The sequence below is a fragment of the Tamandua tetradactyla genome, chromosome 2, assembly GCF_023851605.1.
Source record: "Tamandua tetradactyla isolate mTamTet1 chromosome 2, mTamTet1.pri, whole genome shotgun sequence".
Taxonomy (NCBI): Eukaryota; Metazoa; Chordata; class Mammalia; order Pilosa; family Myrmecophagidae; genus Tamandua; species Tamandua tetradactyla.
Window position 1 is genome coordinate 63,017,937 of NC_135328.1, and position 6,339 is coordinate 63,024,275.

The 6,339-nt window shown below is 34.2% G+C and overlaps 1 pseudogene; it reads right to left on the reverse strand.

Annotated features, from left to right (window-relative positions):
* Window positions 1-5,052: 5,052 nt before the first annotated feature.
* LOC143660568 (sentrin-specific protease 8-like) lies at window positions 5,053-5,653 on the reverse strand (annotated as a pseudogene).
* Between the last annotated feature and the right edge of the window lie 686 nt (window positions 5,654-6,339).

Genomic DNA, 6,339 nt, shown 5'->3' on the forward strand with positions numbered 1-6,339 from the left:
CCATCTACAAATGAATGGCTAAGCAAACTGTGGTATATACATATGATGGAATGTTATGCAGTTTTAAGACAGAATAAACTTATGAAGTATGTGACAACATGGATGGACCTTGAGAACATTATGCTGAGTGAGACTAGCCAAAAACTAAAGGACAAATACTGTATGGTCTCACTGATATGAACTGACATTAGTGAATAAACTTGGAATAAAAAATAAAAGTAATGTTTGATGTGTAAATGTAACCACTCCATTAATTACTATGATTGGAATAAAATATAATTCTGGGATGAGACTAGAGAGTTAGCTCTGCATGTGAAATTCATTCACTGTGTTATTCACAGACAATCTAGTGCAGTAAAAATTGGAGTCAGAAGGGTATGAATTGCTCCAGGAGGTTATTGCCATGGTTAATTTTATAAAATATTTGCACCTTTGGTGACATCAATCTGTTCTTGCAAACTAATCAAACCCATTGACATGCTTTACTAAAAAATTTTAAACCAGTTAGAAAATTCTGTTTTTTGAAGTCCAGAGTTTTTTCTAATGGGTGCTTTAACTAGTAGAATCATCCTAATACTTTGTTGAAAGATAGGGAAGGCCTGTGAAATTTTTTTGCAACACAAGTTTTCATGTTCATCTGTGGCAAAATTCACAAAGAATAGTCCCTGTTAAAGATGAGTTCCATGTTTTCTTTTTTTGAAACAGAAAAATATTCCAAATTCACTGACATATTTTGTGATACTAGCAGCTATTAGAAAAATATGTTCTTTTTTTCTTTAAGGTTAAGGTGACATTTTATCAATAAGAGAGAAAGTATCTGCTTTTCGAAAGAATTCTTACTATGGAGAGAACATCTTGAAAATCATGTTTGGAAATCTTCCCATCATTATGTGATTTTGCTATTAAAGATAATGTGTCTTATTTATAAAAGCTTTGAACGTTTCATACTTCAAAAAACAGAATTTTCCAACTGGTTTAGAAATATCTAGAAAAACATTTCAATGAGTTTGATTTGTTTCCAAGAACTGATGGACATCAGAGAAGGTAGGAGTTTACATGCCAATATCTGACAAAAGCCTTTGGACAATTGCCGGATTTAAAAATAATGCTGTGCTTTATGATGATTACTTAGATAAATATTTTAAATATACCTATGGATAATCTAACTAAGATATCCATTTTAGGTGGTTAAGATTTCCATATGTTAATTGTAAAAATATTTGTATCTTCATATTTTCCTGAAATAAGGAAAATATTTAGTAACATAAGTCATTACTATATCCATGCATATATTTGTAAGAACTTTCTACTTGATATTTTGAGAACATTCACAGTTTTGACAGCTGATCAAATGGTATCTAAGTTAGTTTTTAATACTTAAAATTTAAAAACTTTGCTATCCAAATGTGTAGATTTTTTTCCTTATTGCCTTAATTTTAAATTGGTTTATGAAACTTACTGGACAAACACAGGCTTTACAATGATTATATGGCTACTTTATTTAAATATGCCTATGGTTAAGCTAACTATGATATCCATTTTTGGTGGTTCTAAGTGTATTGTTGTTTTCTTAAATAAAAGATATGTAAAAATAAATTTTAAAATATATGCATAAAAATTATGTTGTGGAAAGCTCAGCCACTGATGCATCTTTTTTCCATTTGGATCTACTTGTCATTGAGTTAGGTTTCTATCTGTGCAGCCATTAAAATCAAGTATTGGAATAAATTGAACCTAGCATCAGACATATGAATTTTTATGTCACAGTGTTGAATGAAGTCTTTTAAAACAATAAACAGTAATTACTAACAGAAATTAAAATACTTAAAATTTTTGTTACTGGGAAGAAAAGGTTTTTATATGAGTCATAAAATAAAAATATTTTAAAATTTAGAAGAGATTTTAAAATTATATTCATGTAGGTACAAATAAATATAATTTATAAATTATTATTGATAGGACTGTAAAATTAAAAAAAGTTCAGAGATCATTGCTCTTTATATTTAAGTGTGTCTCAATCCCAGATTCCCCAAAATATAAGATGATTGGATTAGTTGGGTCAGGTATCTGTTAGCTGTGGCCTAGGGTAGAAGGTTGCATAAAACAGGTATCCTCATATCTGTGTTCTTTGTCTCCAGGCACAACAATTACAAGGTTTCAGAGGGAAGTAAAATTTATCATCATATGAAAATAATCACCAATCAATTTGTAAATCTTGTCTTTCTCAAGTATCTACCCTGCTAAATACAGCACCTGCCTCTCCTCACCTACAACATATTTTTCCAGTCAGTGTCATTGATTGATTTTGTAATCTAACAATATAAATGCAAACACAATAAAGTAAAGTGATATTGTCACTCCTGTAAAAATTTCAGAATTTCATGGAGATGATGAAGAAAATGATGTTGGACTATTGCTGGGAAAGTCAGATCAGTTAATAGCTGAAGAAGAGAAAACTAACAAGAATTATGACAGGATACTTTTTGAAAGCAAGTGATTTTTTTAAACATATGATCAGATATAGTTTTATTAATGGAAGAATGAGTGATTAAAAATAAGATTAAAGATTAAGATAAAATCAAAGAATATAAACAAGGCCCTATTTATTTCCTTATATCCCTACTTTTATTCCAAAAAGGATATAGAATAGTTTACAGGAGGCTAGTTTTTTTTTTTAATTAAAAAAGGTGTAAATTTACATAAAAATCATGCAGAAATAGAATTCTCATATACCACCCCCTCCCACAGTTTTCCCTACTTACATTTTGCGTTAGTGTGGTATCTTTGTTACTATTGATGAAGCAATGTTATCATAATTTCACTGTTAATTATAGTACATAGTTTACATTAAGGTTCAATGGTTTTGTGTTGCACAGCCGTATGGTTTTTTAAAATTTGTATTCTAGTAACATTTATACAACCTAAAATTTCCCCTTTTAACCACATTCAGTTTTGTTATTTACATTCCCAATATTGTGCTACTGTTACCACCCATCTATCACCAAAAGATTTTCATCATCCCAAATAGATGGAATGCAAATAACTAAGCTTTAAATCCCCATTCCCTATGCCAGTCTCTGGCAACTTGTACTCTAGTTCTGATTCTGTAGATTTGCTTATTCTAATTATGTCATATCAGTGAGACTATACAATATTTGTCCTTTTGTGTCTGGCTTATTTCACTCAGCATGGTGTCTTCGAGGTTCATCCATGTGGTAACATGCAGCAGAATGTCTTACCTTTTTATGTCCAAATAATATTCCACTGTACCTATACACCACATTTTGTTTGTCCATTCATCTGTTGATGGACACTTGGATTGTTTCTATCTGTTGGCAATTGTGAATAATGCTGCTGTGCACATTGGTGTGCAAATCTGTTTGAGTCCCTGCTTTCAGTTCTTTTGGGTATATACCTAGAAATGGAATTGCCAGGTCATATGGTAATTCTATATTTAACTTTCTGAGAAATAATCAAACTGTTTTCTACAGAAGTTGCACCATTTTATCTTCCCACCAACAATGAACAAGTGTTCCTATTTCTCCATATCCTCTCCAACACTTGCTGTTTTCCATGTTTTAAAAAATAGTTGCCATTCTAGTGGGCATGAAATGATATCTCATTGCGGTTTTGATTTTTAATTTCCCTGATGGCTGATGGTATTGAAAATCTTTTCATGTGCTTTTTCACCATTTGTATATCTTCTTTGAGGAAATGTTTAAACAAGTCTGTTGCTTATTTTTAAATTGGGTTGTTTACCTTTTTGCTGTTGAGTGGTAGGGTTTCTTTATATATTCTGGATATTAAGCCCTTATTGGATATGTGGTTTCCAAATATTCTCTCCCCTCTGTAGATTGCCTTTTACTTTCATGTTGAAGTCCTTTAATGCACAAGGTCTTTTTTTTTTTAAATTGAGTTGAAGTAGAGTTTATCTATTTTTTCTTTTGTTGCCTGTGCTTTGGATGTGAAACCTAAGAAACCACTACCACAAGATCCTCAGGATGTTTCTGTATGTTTTCTTCTAGGAATTGTACATTTTTTTGTTCTTATATTTAGGTCTTTGATCCATTTTGAATTAATTTCTGTATATGGTATGAAGTAGGGGTCCACCTTCATTCTTTTGCATATGGATATCCAGTTTTCCTAGCACTATTTGTTGAAGAGACTATTCTTTCCCAAGTGAGTATACTTGGCACCTTTGTCAAAAATCACTTGACTAGGTTCTGATCAAGATGGCAGGGTGAGATGCTTCAGGGTTCCCTCCCCACACAGAAGCTTTGAACAGCTGGTAAGATCCAGTGAAATATCTTTCTCAGGGCTCCAGGAATCAGTTAAAGGACTGCAGTTACAGGGCAAGCACTGAATTAAAAAAAATATTTCTTAAAAGCAGTAGGATCTTTTTTTTTGATGGGCTAACATCATCTTTATTAAATATTTGCAAAGATTAAACAAATAGATGGGAAAGCCTTTGCATGATGAAAGGAAGAGATATTACAGAATAGAATAACTGATTCTCATAATAATTGGGTCTTGAATGAAGTTAGGTCTTTATTTGCCTCAGCTACTTGATCTCTTTAAACACGTAGGTTGTGTAATAATGTTTTAGTTCTTCTATAGTTTTCTTCTTTTTAGTTGTCACTCCCTTCACTAGATTCATACCCAGGATTTTACATTTTCTTAATTTGTTTTACAGATCATTGCTTTTACTTTGGAACAGGCCAATATGACAAGGGAGACCACAAGGAAATTAATTTTATACCAATAGGAAAAAAAGTCTTTTTTGAAACTCATGTAAAATGAATGTTAAGTTGTTTTTACTTTTATGGTACATAACTTCAAGATACTTTCACAGAACATATTGCTCTCAAGTCAGAGTTACAGTAGAACTTTCCACTGGGATAGTGCATAAAATGACATTCTTTCAGGAAAAAGTAAAAATACTAATCTTTCCTGCACCAGGCAACTTCCCTCAGGCACTGTGATTGCAGCCATCCAATAAATGGGGACAGGCAGAAAGAAGAGACTTAAAAAGTCACAAATATACTTCAATAACTAATTTTCAGTAAGTCTGGCAATGAGATTTTTCCATTCTCCTCTCTTTTTTGTGATGTATATAGGTGTGAGTAGCTGCAATAGTGTTTCTGGCTGTTGCCTAAAGAAGTAACATATCACGTACATCCCACAGTCAGCTGTTTTGTTGAGCAGGGGCTTTCTCTTCCACAAAGGCCAGTTTTTCTTCTTCTCTGCCTAAGAAAGCCCCTAATTTCTCTGCTTCCTGCTTTGCATGGATTGAGTTGCTCCTTTTCTCATAATGAGAAAAGCTATTTTTATCTTGGAGATAAACCAACAAACCCCAGTGGGTTCCCCCAGCTGCTTGGTTGGAGTTATCACTGATAGCTAAGAATACAACTCACTTGTGGGGGAGATCTACTGGTTCAAAGAGCATGGCTATCTCTGCTGGTTGCTAGTGCACTTGATGAACTGGGTGACTTCGGGGCTGATGAAGCAGACTTGGTCAGAGCAGTCATGAATTGGCAAAATACTCGAAGGCAAATCCAATAATATGGTCATTTAGCCAGCTTGGAGGATTCAATAGTGAGACATCTGATTACTGCAGTGGACTGTCCAAGTAAATCAAGACTACAGGGTCCATCCTTTACTGATCAGGGCTGTTCTAAAACTCCAGAAGCTGCTTCAGACCTCACCACCCCAACCAGATTTCAGGAACCTCTGTATTCAAAAGCAGTAGGATCTTGTGGCATCCTGGCTGGCCTGCACCATGCTCCAAGTGCAGATCCCTGATTCTGGTTTCAGAAGGAGGAGAGTGGTCCTTGGACAAATCATGGGAGCTTATGTGTCTGGCCCAGTCTGTCTGGTGGTAGCCTGAGGCACTCATCCTAGAACTTGCCCTGCATGTAAAGAGCTGAGAACTTGGTGGGAGAGCAGTCATGTCATGCTGCATGGGGCAAGGGATTGCTTCTATAGAACCAGTGCAGTGCCCAGGACAGTGAGCAAATGTTTTAGAGGGAAGAGAAGACATTAGTAACAATGTAAGTGGGGGAATTCCTTTCTGTATATGCATGCCCCAGACAAGAAGCATGCACAGACAGGATCAAGGAGGCTCCTATGCTTTTGCCTGGAGCTATTCTCATACAACTCAATAGTATGGGTAATTCCTGAAGGAGAGCATTTGCACAGAATAATCAGCAAAGATTGGGAAAGATGTTTTCTTTCTTTCTTTTTTTTTAATTAGCTCCTGGCATTCAAGGGAAACTTGGTCATAACCTTATCCAGATATAGGTATAAGGAAGAGATACTGCAGAATCTATATTTTAGCAA